The following is a 25537-nucleotide window of genomic DNA, read 5'->3' as shown; positions in this document are numbered from 1 at the left end:
AACCTTTTGCAGTGAAACTTTCAATGAAGCTATTTTGGAATCTTGAAGCTTTTTTGGAGCCTCTGCCTGCCGATTAAAATAGGTATTCCATTGTGTTTGTTTGATTTGGGATGCTTTACTATAAAGAGCTCTTCTTAAATGAATGATCTGATCTAATTGGAATATTCTCTATAATTACCATTCTAGGTTGTCTTAGTAAGATTTTTCCATTTTTTGTAGATATCTACAGCTTCCAGGATTACAGCTCTTAGGCACAAAATTAGCAGGTGTGCCGGAAGGAAGAACACTTAATTCTTTCAAATTTAAGGAGCCCCTTTCTTTAGGTGAGCCTTGTGCCTCTTGGAGCCAAATTAATACCTAAGAGCAATGTGCTTCTGGGTTGGTGACTTTGTGGTGGTTTACAGTGTACTTTGTTGCATAGACATTTTCTTGAGTCTGGTGGGTGACTTAGTGTCAATCTAATCTATATTGTAATCAATGTATCCTAGCACGGCGGTCATAGAGTTAGATGGCAAGCCCTCTATCAGTAGTTAAGTGCTCAACCAGTGCCCACCAATTTTTCAGCTTTGGCTTCCAAGATTCCCATTAGCAGTAGATCTGTTATTCCTTTTGGATTTCTTTGTAGTGACAGACACCATAATGGCTTTTAATAGTCTGACTTGTGCCTGCCTAGGTTTTGACGAGATATTGGTCTAAAAAGTCTGAATTTCTTAACTTATTTCCTCAAGTCCCCCAGTAGTTTATGCTGTGGACCTACCTTAAGTCCCCTTGTGAGCCCCCTAACAGCTGCCATCTTGCTTTATTTTAACTGACGCACACCCATTATTTTCCCTTGAAAGAATACTGCCAAATTCAACCAGATTTACTGTTTCTGGCTGTCTGTGCACAGTTCCAAAGACCTGGAAGGACCTCCCAAAGGCATTTGCCTCGTAGACGAGGTTGGCCACAAACCCAAAAGTTGTGGCCCACTAAATCTCACCATGAAAAATCTGGACTCTCTCATACCACAATTTCCTATCTAGAAGTATTAGAACAAACAAAATCAAGGAGCTCAATTTGCAAAATAAGCAGAGTTCAATCCAATAGTAGCTTACCAGAGATCCTGGAGAGTGCTGAAGAGGCCACAAAGAAATAAGGCTCTGCAGACATCTTCACTTGCTCCTAGGAGTCATCTTCAGAATCTTTAGCAGCTGACTTCAGGTACCATTTTATTGCCAAAACTGCCAAATGACAAAACAAAAACAATTTAGTAACAAGTTTGATATCCTTCATTCAAGGGAAAATAATCCATGGATTGGGAAAGTACAGTGTCTCACAAACAGTGGACCACTATTCCCCCTAAGCTGACTTTTATAAAACTATAGCATACGCAATTTTCAAAGTTCTGGGTTCCAGTTAAAATAACAGATGTTAGAGAGAGGAAGGCATTGTTTGCATATTGTTAGTAATTTCAAAAACCTGACTTTAAATATCAAGAACGAAAGTATATGTAAACATTGAATATACATAGAACCCATAATATACAAAATAGGAAGAATAAGTGAGGACATAAGAACTTTTTCCTTGTCTTAACATGGTAAGATTTGAACAAGTGAGCAAGGAAGGGGAAATCAGAAAGGAATCAACTGGAATTTAAGTATTGATGAGTCTCTAAGAATGAGCCTAATAACCTAAACTCTAGGCTAAGCTCTGGCAGTTAATTGGGATAATAGAAACCCTTATGCATAGATTGCTCCCTCATATGGTTATAAGAATCCAGAGCAGAAGGAACTGTAACCTAGCATCCCAAATTTCTCAAGAGATCATATTTTTAGAGCAAACCACCATTTACACCATAATTCCTGAGTAGTAAAATTGAAAAGCTTAGATAAGTATAAAACTAGAAGAACCTCAAACGGTTTTACCCTCTCCAGGATAGCAAGGAATCCATATCTTTAATTTCCTTCTTCTTTCTCCACCCAAAAGCACATACTGGCTGAGAGGATTAATGGGCAACAAAAGATTTGATGAATATCTCGTGGAGGCATTTGTTAGTTCTATAACAGTATCTGAGAAGGGAGAGAAAAACAGAAAGTACAGCTGAGAGGCTAAGAAGCTGAGAAAATTTTTTTGGCCATTTCATAATGCTAAAGACAAAAATTAGATCCCAGGATCAACCAAGACAGAGGGATCCTATTGTAGACCCTGAGTATTTAGTTTATATTCCCAGAGGGATACATTCCACTATAGGAGTAAATGTGAGAAATAAACTGACTCTTAACAGAGATTCAAGACCAACTTTGAATCAGCTAAAAGTCTACTTGGATAAAGCTGCACCAGCTACAATTTACCTAAGAGAAGCAAAAGAAAAACGCTCTCTGGAAAAAGATAATGTAAACTAAAAACAATATCACATAGGGGTGCCTGGGCAGCTCAGTCGGTTGAGAGTCTGACTCGGTTTCAGCTCAGGTGATGATCCCAGGGTCATGGGACCAAGCCCTGAGTTAGGCTCCATGCTGAGTATGGAGCCTGTTTAAGACTTTCTCTATATCCCTTTGCCCCTCTCCCCTTCTCATTTGCTCTGTGTCTCTCTAAAATAATAATAACAATAATAATAATAATAATAAATTTTAAAAATTAAAAATAAATAAAAATAAAAGCATAATATCACACCTAAGAGTTTTCATATATAATATATGGTACTCAATAGGAAAAAAAAAAGAATGGGCAAAAAAGAAAGAAAAGAATTAACTGAAAATGAAATGAAAAAAAACAGCCAATAGAAACAGAACTACCAGAGATCCAGATAATAGAATTTTGATAAAATAATTTCAAAATAACAGAGAATAATATGCACAGATATTAAATGACAAAATAAAGGATTTTAGCCAAGAATCAAAACTAAACTAATCAAATAATAATTTTAGAACCGAAACGTGGAAATATTCAAAATATGTAAGTTTTCTAAGAATCAGAAAGTTCTAAAGAGAGAGGCAGTAAACTGGAATGTAGCTCAAAAAAATATCTGATCTGAAGCCTGAAGCACAATGAGATAAAAAATGGAAAATAAGAGAAATATAGAAATATATAGGAGTCATAGTGAAAGGGTCCATAATAGGTATTTGGAGTCCATAAAGGAGAGGAGAGGAATAATGAAATAGAGACAATATTTGAATAGAAAATGGTCACAAAACTTTAAAAACTGATAAACACTCTAGAAAGCACTATAAACCACAGCAAGCTACATTTAAATAAAACCAGTTCTTGGACCACTATGGTTAAAATGGCTGAAAGTCAAATACAAAAATAAATGTGAGCAAACAGGAGGTACAAGAAGAGAAAGAATAAAAAACAAAGAAATGCCTGGTTAACAGAAAACAGACAAGTTGGAAAATAAAAATTAGTAATTTCAACATATATCTTGAATATATCACCCATCAAAACAAACTCTGTCTGAAAGAATTAGAAAAAATCCTTAACACACTCTATCAAACACATACTTAAAAGAAACGTTACATAGAAAGTGAGAAGGGGAAGATCTACCAGGAAAATAATAATAAAAGTGAAACTGGGACAGGGCAAGCAATATTTTATGAGAGAAATTTAAGCAAAAAAAGTTTAAACTGGATGTTTTTGAGTTACAAAATAAGAGTTTTGACCTATCACACCAAAATGTGTGTTCTTTTTCAATCACAGGGAAATTAAGTGGTGTAATTTTAATAGGATGCTCAGTGAGTGTTAAAGGTAAAAAGAGAAGTAATAAACATACATTGGAGGAGAACTAGCATTCTGCATTAAATGTAGGCTGAATTTGAACAGAAAGACCATTGGCAGCATTTGTATTAAACATTCAACAAATATTCCTGTTTTATCATTGAATATCTCATAGCTTTCTTGAGGATCAAAGAATTAATACCTATAAAGCACTTAAAACAGTGATTTTCTTCTAAATGTGTTCAATAAGTATTATGTATTACTATTGTTTCTAGAGTACTGTCCCCAGAATAATATTTTCTAGAAAAAATACTCCACTCCCATTGTCTTATTCTACTTCAATTAAGGATTTTTTTTTTAATTTTTTTTTAACGTTTATTTATTTTTGAGACAGAGAGAGACAGAGCATGAGTGGTGGAAGGGCAAGGAAAGAGGGAGACACAGAATCGGAAGCAGGCTCCAGGCTCTGAGCCATCAGCCCAGAGCCTGACGCGGGACTCGAACTCACGGACCATGAGATCGTGACCCGGGTGAAGTCGGACGCTTAACCGACTGAGCCACCCAGGCGCCCCCAATTAAGGATTTTTAAAAATTTATGGTGAGACTTTCTCATCACAACTTAAGTTATTCTCCATGTATTGTAAAATGTGATGAGAGCTCAGTTTCATTCAGTTTAGAACAGAATACTGAATAAGATGTTTCTTCAAAATGAAATAATTCTTGGAGGAGGAGGGAAGATGGCGGGGTAGGAGGACGCTGGGCTCACCGCGCGTCCTGCTGATCACTTACATTCCACCTACACCTGCCTAAATAACCCAGAAAACCGCCAGAGGATTAGCAAAACAGAGTCGCCGGAGCCAAGCTCAGACGAGAGGCCCAGGGAAGAGGGTAGGAAGGGCGGCAAGGCGGTGCGCGCTCCACGGACTGGCGGGAGGGAGCCGGGGCGGAGGGGCAGCTCGCCGGCCAAGCAGAGCTCCCGAGTCTGGCGGGCAAAAGCGGAGGGGCCTGACGGACTGTGTTCCGACAGCAAGCGCGACTTAGCGTCTGGGAGGTCATAAGTTAACAGCTCTGCTCGGAAAGCGGGAAGGCTGGAGGACAAAGGGAGGGAGAGCTGCTGAGCCCCCGGATGACAGAGCTCAGTTTGGTGGGGAACAAAGGCGCTCGCCAGCGCCATCTCCCCCGCCCATCCCCCAGCCAAAATCCCAAAGAGAACCAGTTCCTGCCAGGGAACTTCCTCGCTCCGCGCAAACACCCAACTCTGTGCTTCTGCGGAGGAGCCAAACCTCCGGCAGCGAATCTGACTCCCTCCCGCTGCCACAGGGCCCCTCCCGAAGTGGATCACCTAAGGAGAAGCGAGCTAAGCCTGCCCCTTCTGCCCCTGTGCACCTTGCCTACCCACCCCAGCTAATAAGCCAGATCCCCAGCATCACAAGCCTGGCAGTGTGCAAGTAGCCCAGACGGGCCACGCCACCCCACAGTGAATCCCGCCCCTAGGAGAGGGGAAGAGAAGGCACACACCAGTCTGACTGTGGCCCCAGCGGTGGGCCGGGGGCAGACATCAGGTCTGACTGCTACTCCACCCACCAACTCCAGTTATACACCACAGCACAGGAGAAGTGCCCTGCAGGTCCTCACCACGCCAGGGACTATCCAAAATGACCAAGCGGAAGAATTCCCCTCAGAAGAATCTCCAGGAAATAACAACAGCTAATGAGCTGATCAAAAAGGACTTAAATAATATAACAGAAAGTGAATTTAGAATAATAGTCATAAAATTAATCTCTGGGCTTGAAAACAGTATAAAGGACAGCAGAGAATCTCTTGCTACAGAGATCAAGGGACTAAGGAACAGTCACGAGGAGCTGAAAAACGCTTTAAATGAAATGCAAAACAAAATGGAAACCACCACGGCTCAGATTGAAGAGGCAGAGGAGAGGGGCGCCTGGGTGGCGCAGTCGGTTAAGCGTCCAACTTCAGCCAGGTCACGATCTCGCGGTCCGTGAGTTTGAGCCCCGCGTCGGGCTCTGAGCTGATGGCTCAGAGCCTGGAGCCTGTTTCCGATTCTGTGTCTCCCTCTCTCTCTGCACCTCCCCCATTCATGCTCTGTCTCTCTCTGTCCCAAAAATAAATAAACATTGAAAAAAAAATTTTTTTTAATAAAAAAAAATAAAAAAAAAAAGAAGAGGCAGAGGAGAGAATAGGTGAACTAGAAGATAAAGTTATGGAAAAAGAGGAAGCTGAGAAGAAGAGAGATAAAAAAATCCAGGAGTATGAGGGGAAAATTAGAGAACTAAGTGATACACTAAAAAGAAATAATATACGCATAATTGGTATCCCAGAGGAGGAAGAGAGAGGGAAAGGTGCTGAAGGGGTACTTGAAGAAATAACAGCTGAGAACTTCCCTGATTTGGGGAAGGAAAAAGGCATTGAAATCCAAGAGGCACAGAGAACTCCCTTCAGACGGAACTTGAATCGATCTTCTGCACGACATATCATAGTGAAACTGGCAAAATACAAGGATAAAGAGAAAATTCTGAAAGCAGCAAGGGGTAAACGTGCCCTCACATATAAAGGGAGACCTATAAGACTCATGGCTGATCTCTCTTTTGAAACTTGGCAGGCCAGAAAGAATTGGCACGAGATTTTCAGTGTGCTAGACAGAAAAAATATGCAGCCGAGAATCCTTTATCCAGCAAGTCTGTCATTTAGAATAGGAGAGATAAAGGTCTTCCCAAACAAACAAAAACTGAAGGAATTTGTCACCACTAAACCAGCCCTACAAGAGATCCTAAGGGGGACCCTGTGAGACAAAGTACCAGAGACAACACTACAAGCATAAAACATACAGACATCACAATGACTCTAAACCCGTATCTTTCTATAATAACACTGAATGTAAATGGATTAAATGCGCCAACCAAAAGACATAGGGTATCAGAATGGATAAAAAAACAAGACCCATCTATTTGCTGTCTACAAGACTCATTTTAGACCTGAGGACACCTTTAGATTGAGAGTGAGGGGATGGAGAACTATTTATCATGCTACTGGAAGCCAAAATAAAGCTGGAGTAGCCATACTTATATCAGACAAACTAGACTTTAAATTAAAGTCTGTAACAAGAGATGAAGAAGGACATTATATAATAGTTACAGGGTCTATTCATCAGGAAGAGCTAACAATTAGAAATGTCTTGCGCCGAATACCGGAGCCCCGAAATATATATAAAACAACTACTCATATGGGCGCCTGGGTGGCGCAGTCGGTTGAGCGTCCGACTTCAGCCAGTTCATGATCTCACGGTCTGTGAGTTCGAGCCCCGCGTCAGGCTCTGGGCTGATGGCTCAGAGCCTGGAGCCTGTTTCCGATTCTGTGTCTCCCTCTCTCTCTGCCCCTCCCCCGTTCATGCTCTGTCTCTCTCTGTCCCAAAAATAAAATAAAACGTTGAAAAAAAATTAATAAAACAACTACTCATAAACATAAGCAACCTTATTGATAAGAATGTGGTAATTGCAGGGGACTTTAACACCCCACTTACAGAAATGGATAGATCATCTAGACACACGGTCAATAAAGAAACAAGGGCCCTGAATGAGACATTGGATCAGATGGACTTGACAGATATATTTAGAACTCTGCATCCCAAAGCAACAGAATATACTTTCTTCTCGAGTGCACATGGAACATTCTCCAAGATAGATCATATACTGGGTCACAAAACAGCCCTCCATAAGTTTACCAGAATTGAAATTATACCATGCATACTTTCAGACCACAATGCTATGAAGCTTGAAATCAACCACAGAAAAAAGTCTGGAAAACCTCCAAAAGCATGGAGGTTAAAGAACACCCTACTAACGAATGAGTGGGTCAACCAGGCAATTAGAGAAGAAATTAAAAAATATATGGAAACAAACGAAAATGAAAATACAACAATCCAAACGCTTTGGGACACAGCGAAGGCAGTCCTGAGAGGAAAATACATTGCAATCCAGGCCTATCTCAAGAAACAAGAAAAATCCCAAACACAAAATCTAACAGCACACCTAAAGGAAATAGAAGCAGAACAGCAAAGACACCCCAAACCCAGCAGAAGAAGAGAAATAATAAAGATCAGAGCAGAAATAAACAATATAGAGTCTAAAAAAACTGTAGAGCAGATCAACGAAACCAAGAGTTGTTTTTTTGAAAAAATAAACAAAATTGACAAACCTCTAGCCAGGCTTCTCAAAAAGAAAAGGGAGATGATCCAAATAGATAAAATCATGAATGAAAATGGAATTATTACAACCAATCCCTCAGAGATACAAACAATTATCAGGGAATACTATGAAAAATTATATGCCAACAAATTGGACAACCTGGAAGAAATGGACAAATTCCTGAACACCCACACTCTTCCAAAACTCAATCAGGAGGAAACAGAAAGCTTGAGCAGACCCAAAACCAGCGAAGAAATTGAATCGGTTATCAAAAATCTCCCAACAAATAAGAGTCCAGGACCAGATGGCTTCCCAGGGGAGTTCTACCAGACGTTTAAAGCAGCGATAATACCTATCCTTCTCAAGCTATTCCAAGAAATAGAAAGGGAAGGAAAACTTCCAGACTCATTCTATGAAGCCAGTATTACTTTGATTCCTAAACCAGATAGAGACCCAGTAAAAAAAGAGAACTACCGGCCAATATCCCTGATGAATACGGATGCAAAAATTCTCAATAAGATACTAGCAAATCGAATTCAACGGCATATAAAAAGAATTATTCACCATGATCAAGTGGGATTCATTCCTGGGATGCAGGGCTGGTTCAACATTCGCAAATCAATCAACGTGATACATCACATTAACAAAAAAAAAGAGAAGAACCATATGATCCTGTCAATCGATGCAGAAAAGGCCTTTGACAAAATCCAGCACCCTTTCTTAATAAAAACCCTTGAGAAAGTCGGGATAGAAGGAACATACTTAAAGATCATAAAAGCCATTTATGAAAAGCCCACAGCTAACATCATCCTCAACGGGGAAAAACTGAGAGCTTTTTCCCTGAGATCAGGAACACGACAGGGATGCCCACTCTCACCGCTGTTGTTTAACATAGTGCTGGAAGTTCTAGCATCAGCAATCAGACAACAAAAGGAAATCAAAGGCATCCAAATTGGCAAAGATGAAGTCAAGCTTTCGCTCTTTGCAGATGACATGATATTATACATGGAAAATCCGATAGACTCCACCAAAAGTCTGCTAGAATTGATACATGAATTCAGCAAAGTTGCAGGATACAAAATCAATGTACAGAAATCAGTTGCATTCTTATACACTAACAATGAAGCAACAGAAAGACAAATAAAGAAACTGATCCCATTCACAATTGCACCAAGAAGCATAAAATACCTAGGAATAAATCTAACCAAAGATGTAAAGGATCTGTATGCTGAAAACTATAGAAAGCTTACGAAGGAAATTGAAGAAGATTTAAAGAAATGGAAAGACATTCCCTGCTCATGGATTGGAAAAATAAATATTGTCAAAATGTCAATACTACCCAAAGCTATCTACACATTCAATGCAATCCCAATCAAAATTGCACCAGCATTCTTCTCGAAAGTAGAACAAGCAATCCTAAAATTCATATGGAACCACAAAAGGCCCCGAATAGCCAAAGGAATTTTGAAGAAGAAGACCAAAGCAGGAGGCATCACAATCCCAGACTTTAGCCTCTACTACAAAGCTGTCATCATCAAGACAGCATGGTATTGGCACAAAAACAGACACATAGACCAATGGAATAGAATAGAAACCCCAGAACTAGACCCACAAACGTATGGTCAACTCATCTTTGACAAAGCAGGAAAGAACATCCAATGGAAAAAAGACAGCCTCTTTAACAAATGGTGCTGGGAGAACTGGACAGCAACATGCAGAAGGTTGAAACTAGACCACTTTCTCACACCATTCACAAAAATAAACTCAAAATGGATAAAGGACCTGAATGTGAGACAGGAAACCATCAAAACCTTAGAGGAGAAAGCAGGAAAAGACCTCTCTGACCTCAGCCGTAGCAATCTCTTACTCGACACATCCCCAAAGGCAAGGGAATTAAAAGCAAACGTGAATTACTGGGACCTTATGAAGATAAAAAGCTTCTGCGCAGCAAAGGAAACAACCAACAAAACTAAAAAGCAACCAACGGAATGGGAAAAGATATTTGCAAATGACATATCGGACAAAGGGCTAGTATCCAAAATCTATAAAGAGCTCACCAAACTCCACACCCGAAAAACAAATAACCCAATGAAGAAATGGGCAGAAAACATGAATAGACACTTCTCTAAAGAAGACATCCGGATGGCCAACAGGCACATGAAAAGATGTTCAGCGTCGCTCCTTATCAGGGAAATACAAATCAAAACCACACTCAGGTATCACCTCACGCCAGTCAGAGTGGCCAAAATGAACAAATCAGGAGACTATAGATGCTGGAGAGGATGTGGAGAAACGGGAACCCTCTTGCACTGTTGGTGGGAATGCAAATTGGTGCAGCCGCTCTGGAAAGCAGTGTGGAGGTTCCTCAGAAAATTAAAAATAGACCTACCCTATGACCCAGCAATAGCACTGCTAGGAATTTATCCAAGGGATACAGGAGTACTGATGCATAGGGGCACTTGTACCCCAATGTTCATAGCAGCACTCTCAACAATAGCCAAATTATGGAAAGAGCCTAAATGTCCATCAACTGATGAATGGATAAAGAAATTGTGGTTTATATACACAATGGAATACTACGTGGCAATGAGAAAAAATGAAATATGGCCTTTTGTAGCAACGTGGATGGAACTGGAGAGTGTGATGCTAAGTGAAATAAGCCATACAGAGAAAGACAGATACCATATGGTTTCACTCTTATGTGGATCCTGAGAAACTTAACAGGAACCCATGGGGGAGGGGGAGGAAAAAAGAAAAAAAAAAAAGAAAAAAAAAAGAGGTTAGAGTGGGAGAGAGCCAAAGCATAAGAGACTGTTAAAAACTGAGAACAAACTGAGGGTTGATGGGGGGTGGGAGGGAGGAGAGGGTGGGTGATGGGTATTGAGGAGGGCACCTTTTGGGATGAGCACTGGGTGTTGTATGGAAACCAATTTGACAATAAATTTCATATAATAAAAAAAAATGAAATAATTCTTAAAAATAAGCCCTTCGAATCATTAAGGCAGGTATTAGAATCCCCATTTTTCAGATAGAGAAATTCAGACTTAGAGAAGTCAGGTGGGTGACTTGTCTAAAATCACATACAAAAAAGTAAACCAGGACCTGAACTGATATTTTCTTTTTTAAATTTTTTTTAATGTTTATTTATTTTGGGAAGAGGGAGAGAGACAGAGCACAAGCAGGGGAGGGGTAGAGAGAGAGGGAGACACAGATCTGAAGCAGGCTCCAGGCTCTGAGCTGGCAGCACAGAGCCCAACACGGGGCTTGAACCCACAAACTGAGATCATGACCTAAGCTGAAGTTGGACACTTAACCAACTGAGCCACCCAGGCACCCTGAACTGATATTTTCTAAGTCCAGTGGTCTTTAAGTATACTCATAACTAAATAGACAAGTTGGGGCTCCTGGGTGGCTTAGTTGGTTAAATGTCCAGTTCTTGATTTCGGCTCAGGTCATGATTTCATGGTTGGTGAGTTCCAGCCCCACATCAGGCTCCATGCTGGTAGTGCAGAGCCTGCTTGGGATAAGTGGTTATTTATAGAAAATTGGTTAATTTTCTATAAATTCTATCTGAAACCAACAATGTAATCCAATTAGAGTTCCTGCTTATGGAAACCATTTTTTACATTCACTAGCTCATTTCACTTGATAGCCTTTTACCTCACTCCAGTCTCTCTCCCACCTTGTGCATCTAGCATTTCCTAAGCCTGCACTGAAATCCATATTAGGTTCTCATCAATGATTCAGATAACAAAGTTGGAGGCTCAGAGTACATTTATCTGGAACATCACAATTAAAATGCAAACAAGAACTCACTCAGCATTGTCTCATCAGATTTTTCTCATAATTATTCTATCCTTTTTATCCTCACTATTTGCCTAACCCTTATACTGGATCAGACCCTTTTCAGTCTCCATTTCATCAAATCTGTTCCATATCCCATTTCCAGATTAATATTCCCAAATTAACTGACTCCCCATTGTCTAGCCAATAAAAGTCTCCTCAGTCTAGTGACCATGTCTTCTCCAAATTGCACTTCTAGCCAAAACTCCACAGTGCCCCTAACATTTTAGCTACAGCTGCTTGGTTCTAAGAGGAATCCTTCACAAATATTACACTTTTTGCCTCTGCTTGAGCTACTCATTCTGTCTGGAATGTTCTACTCAATCATATTTTCCCATAAAAACAGAGACATAAGAGTTTATAGTATTACCATGTTGGTCAGTTGCAGAGACAAGTTTGTCTAACTAGTTTAAAACCAAAGGGATTTATTACAGTGTACTAAATGGCTTATAGCATTCTTAGGACAGCTGAAGGAATGGGCTCCAGGTTGATACTCAAACCAGCACCATTAAAAAAGACCATAAATCATCTTTTTGATGTGGAAGCCACTGGTTCCAGATACACAGTGCCACAATGAACTACCAAAATCAGGAGATAGCAACTATCAAGATGCCAGCACCATCTCAGCAGGCTTTGGCACCACACTGAGACAGCTAAAATAACAAATTTGATTCTTCATACTCTATCTCTCAAACATACCCACCACTGAGGCGGTGGCAAGATCCTGGGATCTCGGCCAACCCTCCCAAGGAGGAAGGAAAATTGTTTCATGACTGAGCTTGGCAGCAGAAACAGCATAATCAGGCCCTCCATTTCAGTGTTGTCTTCCAAATCTTGCATGCAAGCGTAACATTGGTCAAAGTTAAATTGTGTAAGTTCTGGGGTGTTTGGGTAGCTCAGTCAGTTAAGCATCTGACTCTTGATTTCTGCTCAGGTCATGATCTCACAGTTCCGTGAGTTCTAGTCCTTCACTGGGCTATGCACTGACAGAGCAGGAGCCTGTTGGGATTCTCTCTCTCTCTCTCTCCCTCTCCCTGCCCCTCCCCCACTATCGCTTTCACACTCTCTCTCAAAATAAATCAATAGGGGCGCCTGGGTGGCGCAGTCGGTTAAGCGTCCGACTTCAGCCAGGTCACGATCTCGCGGTCCGTGAGTTCGAGCCCCGCGTCGGGCTCTGGGCTGATGGCTCAGAGCCTGGAGCCTGTTTCCGATTCTGTGTCTCCCTCTCTCTCTGCCCCTCCCCCGTTCATGCTCTGTCTCTCTCTGTCCCAAAAATAAATAAAAAAAAAACGTTGAAAAAAAAAAATTAAAAAAAAAAAATAATAATAAAAAAAATAAATCAATAAATTTTTAAAAATTGAATGAGATACTAGTCGGCTTATGAGAAATGTAGTTTTTACCTTTCCAGTCTCTTTGTTACAGGAAACACATTAGTAAAATGAGTGATATAGATGTTGAGGGTTAAGCAACTTCCACTGCAATTCTCTCTTCATGGTGCCCATAATAAATATACTAAGAATGTTCTCCAAATGACCCCTCCCTTCTTTATGCTCCTATACTCTCTAGTTTCTATATCTGCATATGTGCTCTTCTTTTCTAAGTATGTATGTATTCATCTCCTCGATTATAAATTCCTTGAGAACAGGACATTGTAGCTGTCTACACATTTTTGGACTCCATAGTGTCTTCCAGAATGTAAAGGTTGTTTCTCTACGAGACTTTGTATACTTACATATTTAATAAATGTATGCTGAAATGAATTAACAAATATGAATATACTTAGGACATAAGCAAAGAATAGGTCCCTGAAGCAAGATAAATAATGATTTTTAATTTTTTTTAATGTTCATTTTTGAGTGAGAGAATGAGAGAGAGACTGGGTATGAGCCAAGAAGGGGCAGAGAGAGAGGGAGGCACAGAATCTGAAGCAGGCTGCAGGCTCTGAGCTGTCAGCACAGAGTCCAACATGGGGCTCAAACCCACAAACTGTGAGATCATGACCTGAGCCGAAGTCTGGTGTTTAACTGACTGAGCCACCCAGGTGCCCCTAAATGATAATGATTTTTAGAAGGAAAAATGGTACCCAAGACTTCGATGGCTCAAGATGGAAAAATAATAGATTTAGGGTGTAAAACAACGAAGAAAACAGAAAATTCACACACAGAAAACATTTCTGTATATAAAAATTATTCTAGAATAAATCCTTTATATTAAAAAGACTTCTGTTTTTGGCGTTATCCAACAACAAGAGAGAAAAATATGTTAAAAAGTCTCCTTTTCTGGGATTTTCTAAAAATAATAAAGAATTAAAAGAGAACTACAAGATGAATAAGTTCTGGAAAATCTAATATACAACATGGTGGGCGACCATAGTTAATAGTACTGCATTGTACTGACATTTGCTAAGAGAGTAGATCTTAAGTGTTCTCACCACACCAAAATAAAATAATAATAACTATGGGAGGTAATGGATATTTTAATTAACTTGATTGTGGTAATAATTTCACAATATATATGTATATACCAAACCATCACATTGTACATCTTAAGAATATATACTTTTGTCAATAATACTTCACTAAAGCTGGGGGAAAATTGAAAGGTATAAATTAACTAATACCTGATGTGACTGGGAATCATGTGGCAATTTTCTAAGGGAAGAAGATCAATGCAACCACCCCTTCACTTTATAGTTAACCATCTGAAAAAAATACAAAGACAATTTTGGTGGTGTTATACAGGAAGTGGGTGATGTACCATACTGTAGACAGTATTGCTGATTAGCAAAGAGAGGCATTTTGATTTGTGGGTTTGAACAGCATAATTTAAAGATGCTCTTTTAGTATGAACTCTAGAATCTTATGTGGAATGCACTGGTTGTCATGGACATCTTTATTTATTTTTCTTTATAAACAAACCCAGCCCAGTTGTTCAACCATGATTTATAGACAACCTCTCAGATTACTCATTCATTAATCTAAACTCTTAGGAATATAAAATTCTCAAATGCCATTGTTGTTTTACTTTCAGCAACAGACAGCTGGGGAGTAGGAAAGATTTCTCCGAGTTCAACTTTTTTCTTAATCCATTCTATTAATATGTGATTTTGACTAACTTTTTAAAAACTCCATGAGGGCACTTTGTGAAAAATGTGTAATGAATAATGGATTAGTACAAAAATCACATTTAACTTCTGAAAACATCTTAATGATTCTTGTCACTGTTTTAATGTAGCATTGCATTGTTCTTTGACTAATATTAATGAGATGCTTTGGTTATTACTCATTCCATTGTTAGTTGAAGTGGAAAAATCTTCAAATTAACAGCTGTCATATATTAACTTAATCATCAGTATATGTCACTAATTTTTAACGCATGTCTGTGGCAAAATCTACTATTATTCATCAAATGTCTTTCTTCCCTTGTTTCATAAGAACCAACACATAATCACCTACACAGAATAAAGATATTCCCTATCCTGTCTGTTAGGTGTATCCATGTGATTAACTTCCAGCTAGTGGGATGGAAAAGGAAATGATGTGGGCAACATCAAATCACATTCCTAAGAGAAGGGCCCTTTTCCTCTGACTGGAATATGGTACTGCTAGTGAGCCATCATGACCACAAGGATGAAGGCAACAGCTAGAGCTGGGCTGGAGCCAAAACTCGTTAGAGCTGATTGTTAAATTTTCGGGAATTTTGCAAGCCAGTAGTGAAGCCGTTGATAGTTTAAAATCGGCTAATACGGAGATTTGCACTACAAGAACCAGCAAATACACAAATCAGGGATGTTTTCCGCCCCCAGAGAACCAGTTTGCCTGCACACCTCTGTCAATAACAAGGGATAGAGAGAGCAGTGATACATACAGCATCTGGGCCGTTATATAATCATGGTACCATATCTGGATTCTTATGCCTAAACTATTACATGAGTGAGAAATAAATTCTAAGTTGTTTAAGCTATTGTTACTTGAGTATTTGTTACAGATGCTGAACATTCTACGTAATCAAAATGGCTATAATGCCTTCAATTATATATTTAAAAAGTGTTCTAAGAGCCTATCTAGTCTGAGAAAACTATGTATGTTTCACACTTAAAAATCAGTCATATGTAAATTATTGAACCACAAATACATAATTTCAAATATCCAATTTCTAAAAAACTAAAAGACTATATTAAATATATATAGGTCTTTTACAAAAGCCAAAAACTGTGTGGGAAGAAGGAGTTGCAAATACATTTACCATTGAGGTTGATTTCATTGATGTTATTTAGCAAGAAACTTAGCCTGAACTTTCCAGAAGTCCCTGCAAACAGGGAAACACAAGGAGAAAGTTAATCCTTATCAACTTAAAAAAGATGAGTTGGTTTCTGCTTAACTAAAAGAAAATTTACACCAGCATTACATTTACAAAAAGAGTACTTTCATGAGCTCTTTTATAAGAATAACTGATCATTTGTTTTAAAGAAATTTTAAGGAAATTGTATGCAAATTAAAGCATTCTTAAGAAACTCAATTTTACCAAACCGTGTTAAAATCTGGCACTGTCAATAAGATATGCTTCAATGAAGATATTTCTGAATATACCTATCTAAAACTTGCTTTCTGCAAGTCTAATTTGATGGAAAGATAGAGCTCAAAATACATGATGAAACATATAGTTTAATTATTTTATAATGCCACCATTTTAATAAAAACTGAATTTTCCAATTTGATGACCTAGGTTTTCACCAAATGACTTAAATGAACATGAGGTATTTTTCTAAGTGAAATCTTTAATCAAAATAAGATGTTTCTGAGACTAAATTACTGTTAACCTTGTGCCTCAGACTCAGATAATTTCAAAAGTGGAGTAGTAGTAAATTTGACATACTCATTATTCAGAGTATGCATTTAAAATTGCATTGGGGCACCTGGGTGGCTCAGTCAGTTAAGCATCTAACTCTGGCTCAGGTCATGATCTCGCGGCCTGTGACTTCGAGCCCCGCGTCAGGCTCTGTGCTGACAGCTCAGAGCCTGAAGCCTGCTTTGGATTCTGTGTCTCCCTCCCTTCCCCCACTCATTCTCTCTCTCTCTCTCTCTCTCTCTCTCTCTCTCTCTCTCTCTCTCAAAAATTAAACATTTAAAAAAATAAATAAAATTGTATAAACATTATGTATCAACATAAAAGTGTTCCATCATTTTATCTATCTAGAAAATACTGAAATTTATTTAAAATGTAAACTTCACAAACTTTATTACTGTAGATTTTATGAGTAAATAAGTTTATTGGACTAAATAATTTTACTCATAATATTCCTTTTTATTTGCTTAAGGTAACTAACAGTGAGATAGGTACAAAGGTTGAAGTTTGGTTCTGGTTTGACCTAGAGAAATTTACTTTATAATTCATTGTGGACTTCCTAGGTAGCCTCAAGCAAGATCACAATGCAGTTAATTCTTTTAAAACCTAAAATAAAAATAATCTGTAAAAACAACTGTCATTTACCTTAAGAGCTAGACTTTCCTGAATGTAGAATTCACTTTTGAATAGGAAAGCAATTTTGACACTCTAATACAGTCAAAGGGCCAATTGTTGTGATGGAATTACACTGTGACTCTGTCAAAAGTTTCTCATCACCAATATGAAAAGATTGCCAAATATTATATAATTATCCTATATTATCACTGAAAGGTCCATGGCATTTAGGGCTATAACTATAGAGCACTTTCGGCCCATAGGAACATGTCAGAGCCTGAGGAGTCTGAAGAGGTTGGTTGTATGAAGGTGTGTGTAGAAGTGGTATTAGAGCGTGATTTAAGTGAAAAAGGTGTTAGTGGATGGGTAGCAGTAACAAGGATGAGAAGGTGGTTACATTCAGGGGTCACTGGCCTAAGAAGTTACTATAGTGAGGATAACAGAAGACCGGTTTCTCAATGTCAGAAAAGTTTCAAATATGAAAAGGAAAAACAAAAAAATCTAGCATGAATCCTGCAATGTTGAATTAGTATTGATGTGAACTCACAGTGTTGGGTAGATGTTAAGAGATAGATAAGGAGACAGTTCACTAAATTGTGTGGGTGTATAATATTCTTGTACATAACATATATTTGAATATACATATTTGTATACATATTTATATGTGCATATATATAATTTATGAAACATATATAAATTAGTCCTTTGTGTCCACTCAGATGGCTAAGGAGCAGTAATATTTGAAGAGTAAAACGGGGGCGCCTGGGTGGCGCAGTCGGTTAAGCGTCCGACTTCAGCCAGGTCACGATCTCGCGGTCCGTGAGTTTGAGCCCCGCGTCAGGCTCTGGGCTGATAGCTCCGAGCCTGGTGCCTGTTTCCGATTCTGTGTCTCCCACTCTCTCTCTGTCCCTCCCCCGTTCATGCTCTGTCTCTCTCTGTCCCAAAAATAAATAAACGTTAAAAAAAAAAAAAAAAAAAAAAAAAGAAGAGTAAAACGCCCTCTTGACATCTAATCTTGATTTTCAAATATGATTTCTGTCAAAACAAACAAACACCAAACAAACAATCAACAACCAGAAAAACAGGGCTCTTTAAAGAAATGGTGAATTCCAGGGTTGGGACAGAGAAAGCACGAATGAGCCTTTACTTTAGGTGAAAGTAGCACGTGCTCCAAGAAAATAGGGTCATGTCAGGAGGATGTAGAAACCACTGTGAAGGCACTCTAACTGGTCAGATCTGAGAAAATTTGAGGATCAAAATAAGCAATAACATTAATGGATCATAATTCGTTAAATAAAATATAAACCCACGACTCCCAACTTTAGTTAATTTAGTTAAGCTGAAAAGAGAAAGCTTTTGTCTTACAGAACAATGCCAACCAATAAATGTGGAAGGAATGATGGAATTAAAAATTATCATGTGGCAAGCATCAGAATTAATTCAGCCGAGAAACATCAATGGATGCTAAAACAGGTTTGTGAAAGCTTCATCAGGAATGGGGTATTTACATGCTCTCAAAATACCTCCCCTATAAAACAATTATAAATTACAAAGAGAAAAAAGAAAAAAACTTAGAGGAGAAATCTGACAAACACCAATTTAATCTCAATTACAAAGGGAAAAAAGAAAAAACTTAGAGGAGAAATCTGACAAACACCAGTTTGTAAGAAAACAAATCAAAACTGTGTACCACCTGAGTGAAAGAAATATAAACTCTCACATTTGTGATATTCCTGACAAAAATGCATTCCCTGAATCTAAAAGGAAGAAATATTAGTTAAATCAAAGTGTGGAAAATTCTACAAAATAAATGGCTCGTAAAAAGTTGCATGCTCATGAAGTCAAGGAAACACTAAAAAACTGTTCCAGACTTAAGGTGGCTAAAGAGACACAACCACTATTGACACACGCAGTCCTTGACTGGATGGTTTCAGTATATGGGATATTATTAGGACATCTGGTGAAAGTTTAGTTGAGTCTGAGTATTTCACAGTAATAACGTATCAGTGTACCCTTGTTTCCTGATTTTGATGGTTGGATTGTGGTTATGTAGGAAAATGTATCTTTTTTTTTTTTGTAGGAATTGCACACCAAATATTCTTGGGTAATAGATCATCATGTTAGCATATTACTCTCAGGTCAGGAAAAAAATCTTTTATACTTATTCATGTAACTTTTCTGTAGGTTTGAGATCATTTTAAAGTAAATATAAAATAGGTTTGAATTATTAAATTCTTGAGCTCTAATAGGTGAATAAAAATCTGGAAATCCTGTGGCTAAACTATTGCCAAAATAATCTACAAAGAAAATGTGTTTATAGTACTTTATAATATTTTATTTTTAAGAAAATGAAGAATATTTTTTGACAAGATTATGGCTAACACAAGCAGAACCAAAATCTCACATTAGAAGTCAGAATAGTAATTACCCTTGGTGAGAAGGCAAAACTGACAGGTGGCAAAAGAGGACTTCTCAGATTCACTACAGTCTCTGTCAAAATTCCAACAGTCTTTTACACAGAACTGGAAAAGACCAACCTTCAAATTCTTACGGAATTTCAAGGGGCCCTGAGTAGCCAAAACAATCTTGAATAAGTTGGAGGATTGCACTTCCTAGACTTCACAACTCACTCCAATTAATTAAAGTAGTATTGCACTTGCATAAGGAAGACATACAGACAGATGTAATAGGATAGAGAGACCAGAAATAAACCCATCATATATATATATATATATATATATATATATATATATATATAATCATTATTTATATATATGTCAATTGAATTTGACAAGGGTTCAGAAAGCATTTAATGGGGAAAAGACAGTCTTTTCAATAAATGATGCTGGGAACACCAGATATCCACATGCAAAAGAAGGAAGCTGGACCTTTATCTTACACTATGTGCAAAAATTAACTCAAAACATACCAAAAACCTAAACTTAAGAGCTAAAATTATAAATATCTTACAAGATTTTTTTCTCTGTCACTGGGTTTATATGTAAGTGATGAATCACTGAGCTCTACTCCTGAAACCAATACTATACTTATGTTAAATAACTTGAATTTAAATAAATAAATTATGTACTCTTAAAAAACTAAATAAAGACTGAATAATATATATTATGCATATATACACCATAAAAAATAAAATAAAAATCTTACAGAAAACTTTGTGGAAAATCTCCATGACACTAGATTTGGCAATGACTTCATCGATATAACACCCAAAAGCACAGATAACAAAAGAAAAAAATAGAAAGACTTCATCAAAATTAAGAACTTTTGTGTATCAAGTGATATTATCAAAAAAGTGAAAAAAAAACAACATACAGGAAAAATATTTGGAAATTATATGTCCAGAAGTGATTAACATCCAGAACATATAAAGAACTCCCAAAATTCAGTAACAACAACAAAAAACCAAACAGTGGGCAAAGGACTGAAATAGACACTTCTCCAAAGAAAATGTACAAATGGCCAATAAACACGTGAAAAGATACTCAACATCATTACTCAGTAGGCAAATGCAAATCAAAATCACAATGAAATACCACTTCACACCTACTAGGATGAATAAAAAAGAATGGAAAATAACATGTTAGCAAGGATGTGGAGAAATTGGAACCCTCAAGCATTTCTGGTAGGAATGTAAAATGGTGCAGCTGCTGTGGAAAACTGCTGGTTTCTCAAAAGGTTACACATAGAACTTCCAGATGAGTCATCAATTCCCTTCTTAGGTATATACCCAAAAGAATTGACAACAGGGAATATAAAAGATATTTGTATGCCAATGTTCATGCATTATTCACAAGAGCCAAAAGATAAGAACAATCCAAATGTCTATAATCAGATGAATGAATAAACAAAATGCAGTACAATGGAATATTTGGCTATAAAAAGGAAATACATTTTTATATATACTATAACATGAATTAATCACATGAACATTATGCTTAATGAAATAAGCCACAGAAGAATATATATAAAATATTTTATGATTCCTCATTTATTACTATCTAGAACCGACAAATTCATAATTCAGAAAGTCAAAGTTTCCATGCAGTAGGGGGAATGGAAGAAGGTGAATAGTTGTTTAACATGGCATTCCCCTGTATGTGTGGGGTAGGGGGTCCAAATTTCCCCTTTCACTAAGGGCACCAGTCATACTGGATGATGGGCCCACCCTACTCCAGTATGACCTAATCTTAGCTAATCATGTTTGCAATGACCTTATTTCCAAATAACGTCACATTCTTAGGTACTAGAGGTTAGGACTTCAACATACAAAATATAAGAAGGCAAAATTCAATTCATAAAAATTACCATTCTCTTGAATTATGTTTATTTATTTATAAAAGTCAAACAGTAGACATGGTAGAACTTCTTAACTTATCAACATATTTTTCTTGGTAACATTGATATTGCTGAAGTCAGTAAAAACCGCAGGGATGTCGATGTATTTGGGGCATATTTTTACATGACATCTTACATTTTTCTAGAAGTTTCGTTCTCAGCTTTATCTTGTTTTCAATGGATTATAAAGTTTGTATTTCCTCACACTAAAGTAAATTGCCCAGATTTACTGCATTGCCCAGATTTAATGTATTAGTTAATAAAATAAGTATTTGAAACTTAATAAATTTCAGGAATTGTCTCTGCTGTAGGCTCTGTTTTCATATACTGGAATTTTCTCTATGAAAAGTCATGAAAGGCATCTTTCTTTTGCAGGCATGTCAGGAATTACATGAAATGTTTTAATATATCCTCTGATAGTTACCTACCCATTCACCACCCTTCAAGTAGAGCCAACATTCCAAGTGATGGGGGCTACCTCATCTGTTTTATTGCAACAGCAGTTGAAAGCCTTTTTTCTACAATCAGTGTTAAAAAGAGAGAACTTCCAATAACCACTGGAAATCATTCTAGCACACATACTAAATACATTACTCAGTAATAAAACTATTTAAATTTTTCATCCCTGAAAATTAATCTAACAATTTTGGAGGCCATGTGGTACTCTCAGGATAAGTGCAAAATTCTCTTTGATGCTAAGGCATACTGATAAAAATAATTAATCACCCTACAAATATTGTGGTTTGATACTTTGAATCCTCTCCATAGAACACTTACTTTTTGATAAGAGAAATCATATTTTTGTTAAAGAGAATGATAATAACCATCTGTTGAGTTAAGTAACTGCTTGGACTTCACACTAAAATAGAATAATGTCATATCTCAAATCCATCAAAGGTATGATTTAGAGAGAGCTAGCCCATGGTTATAAAATCAGCAATGAAATAATGACACATTCTTTCTTCTATACTTTATCAGAAAGTGCCATTCCAAAGTACAGAGTGTCCTTTCCACCCCTCCCAGAATGAGACAGCTAGGGTTTATACTTCCCAAAGTCTGGCAGAACATTAATGAGCAAAATTTCCCACTCTGACTTTATAAAAGAGATAGTCTGTAACCAGGACCAACAGGGTAGAAAACCACCAACTTTGTTTGGGAAATTTGAGGGGGAGAAAAGTGCTCTTCTGGCCCCAGATAACTTTTGCACTTCTAGTCCAGAGAACCTTAATATTTTGAAGTCAGGAGTTATTTCCAGGAAGCCACAGTAAAAAAGGATTTGCCATAAAGCGCTAAAAAAGTAATAAAGCATTATCAAGGATTTGTTAGCCAAATTTTTAATGCAGCTGTGGGAACTGAGGAAATGAGACAGGGCAAGTATATCCTGATGGGTAATTAAGGAGGAAAGGCCCAAAGCACTCAGCTCAAAAGGATAGGCTGTGGGTGGTGCTTCAGAGGCAGAGTCTGGACTCTGAAAACCTGGGGACATAAGTGTGGGTGCTTGCAGAATAAGGAGAGAGAGAGAAGGACACAGGGATTTCCTCTATGTATTCCATGAAGCTCATGTGTGTAGGCCAGGAAATTAAAAGAATAAAACTTGGAACTAATACAGATAATCTCCATAAAGCTTATTATTTGTCATGTGAAACATATTCACTTTTCACATACTGAAACAGAAGTTTATAATAAGTATTATGTTCCCAACCAAGGTAAAATGAAGGGACAGGAACTAAAAAGAAAAGGCAGCACCTGACATCCAGAAGCTGGCATAGTACTGACAGCAAGGCCTTGGTGTTCTGTTAAACATAATCTCACAGAGCGTCAGTATCAGACAAGGGCACTCTGTAATCATGATGGATCAAGGCAAAAACAAGACCACTCCATAAACATGGCAGAACACAGACAAAACACGAACACTGTCCAACCAGAACATTCTAAACATTCCTTACTCCCAGCCAAAATGAGTGCTTCAGCAATCCCTCCTTTACCCTTGCTCTACTCTATCCTCCCTAAAGATAAGATTTATTTTGAGCTCAATCATAGAAGTGTCCCCTCTTTCTGATAATAGCCAATCTATAGCAAACTCCCAATCTATAGCACTCTTCACCAAATCACCCAAAGCCCAAAACCTCCAATAAGTCCATTTCAGCATCTTCTTACCAATGTACCCCATAGTCCCTCATGGTGTATATTCTCTCACTGTGATGAGTAATAAACTGAAGTTGCTCAACTGCAGATGTATTCCTGGTAATTGCTGGCTAGGACATTAACAAGAAGTGCTGAAATTTCCCCCAAATAAAATTAGATAAAATAACTGAGGATAATTTCTGTTACTGAAATATAAAGCCTCACTTATTGCATCTGTATAATACAGTAATGGCAAAAACAGAGCTTTAATTTGGCCTTAAATAATCTATTAACTACCTCAATTCTCCCCTCTCTATATAAATTGCTTGACAAACCAATTTTGACTTCTGAGTACAAAATTAATATGTACCTTGAGGGGCACCTCAGTCAGTTAAGCGTCCAACTTCAGATCAGGTCATCATCTTACAGCCCGTGGGTTCGAGCCCTGCATCGGGTTCTGTGCTGATAGCTCAGAGCCTAGAGCCTGCTTCAGATTCTGTGTCTCCTTCTCTCTCTGCTCCTCCCTCGCTTGTACTCTCTCTCTCTCAAAAATATCTTTTTTTTTTAATTAAAAAAAAAAGACTACCAGGTACCTTGAAACATAGTTAAAAAATAACTTGTACCATACTGACTTCTGTTATAGAAAAAAAAAAGACCATGAGAGCAATTATGTAAAAAATAAATTTCAAAAATGATCATCAGAGAGTATCTGTTTCTCTGAGTTATAAATACATCTTTCCCCAACTTGTAGACTATTGATGGACCTCTATCGAATTATCCCTCCAGTTCCTGCTCCAGTGTAGTATTTCCCCAAGCTGACTCTGGGTTTGGCCATGTATTTTGTTTTGCCCAATGGGACATAAGCAAATGTTAGTGATTAGATTGGGTCCTTCCAAAATTCACAGGTTGAAGCCCCAAATCCTAGTGTAATTGTAATGGAGATAGACCTTCTGAAGAGATAATTGAAATTAAATGAGGTCATAAGGGTATGGTCTGAATCCAGTGGGACCTGTATCCTTATAAGAAGAGGAAGAGACACCAGGGATACATGTACACAAAGAAAATGCCACGTAAAGGCATAGTAAGAAGATGGCTATGTAAGCCAAGGAGAAAGTCCTCATGAGAAACCAACACTGCAGGAGCCTTTTGAATTTCCAGCCTCCAGAGAAATGTGAAAATTACATCTCTGTTGTTTATGCTGCCCAGTCTGTGAAGCCCTAGCAGGTCAATACTGTAAATACGATGAAAACTGAGTTTTGATAGGTGCTTGTATATTAAAACCTTCCTGGGACCCTAAAACCACTATGCTGTGAAGAAGTTAGAGAGATTTAGAGATCATGTAGATGAGAACCAAGAAACTCAGCCAACATTCAGAATGGAGGCCAGAGACATATGGGCCCAATCAAGCCATCTCTACCATCTGCCAGCCATTTGAGCCATCCTAGCTGAGGTTCCAGACAACATGGAGCAGATATTATGCCTGTCAAATTGTATGACAAATAACTATATCAAATTCTTTGACACACAGAATCATAAGCAAAAAAAAAAAAAAAGGTATTGTTCTCACCTCCTAAATTTTAAGATGGTTTGTTAACATACCAATAGATAAATAAAAGAAATTGGTACTAGAAATGAGATGCAACCATAGCAAACAACTAAAACATGTAACATTGCCTTGGTGACTGGATGGTGGGTGTAAGGTCTTGCATTATTATTCTCTAGAGAAAAAGGCCTGTTTTCACTGGAGGAAAAAAGAGATATATGTACATGTACATGCATGCACACACGCCTCCTCTCCCCAACTGCCACACACCCCACATACATCAGAGACAGAGAGATTTCAAGGAATTCTCTCATGT

At 37.9% G+C, this 25537-nt stretch overlaps 1 long non-coding RNA gene across 1 annotated transcript; it reads right to left on the bottom strand.

Moving 5' to 3' along the window:
• Nucleotides 1-358: 358 nt before the first annotated feature.
• LOC123596826 lies at nt 359-16119 on the bottom strand. The gene is made up of 3 exons (XR_006711872.1): nt 15984-16119; nt 14359-14439; nt 359-1220 (listed from the first exon to the last, which is right to left on the bottom strand). It is a non-coding gene; the product is annotated as an uncharacterized LOC123596826 (long non-coding RNA).
• Between the last annotated feature and the right edge of the window lie 9418 nt (nt 16120-25537).

The sequence above is a fragment of the Leopardus geoffroyi genome, chromosome C1 (genome assembly GCF_018350155.1).
Source record: "Leopardus geoffroyi isolate Oge1 chromosome C1, O.geoffroyi_Oge1_pat1.0, whole genome shotgun sequence".
Classification (NCBI taxonomy): domain Eukaryota; kingdom Metazoa; phylum Chordata; class Mammalia; order Carnivora; family Felidae; genus Leopardus; species Leopardus geoffroyi.
Note: the sequence above shows the minus strand (reverse complement) of the source record. Positions and strands in the feature narration are given on the sequence as shown.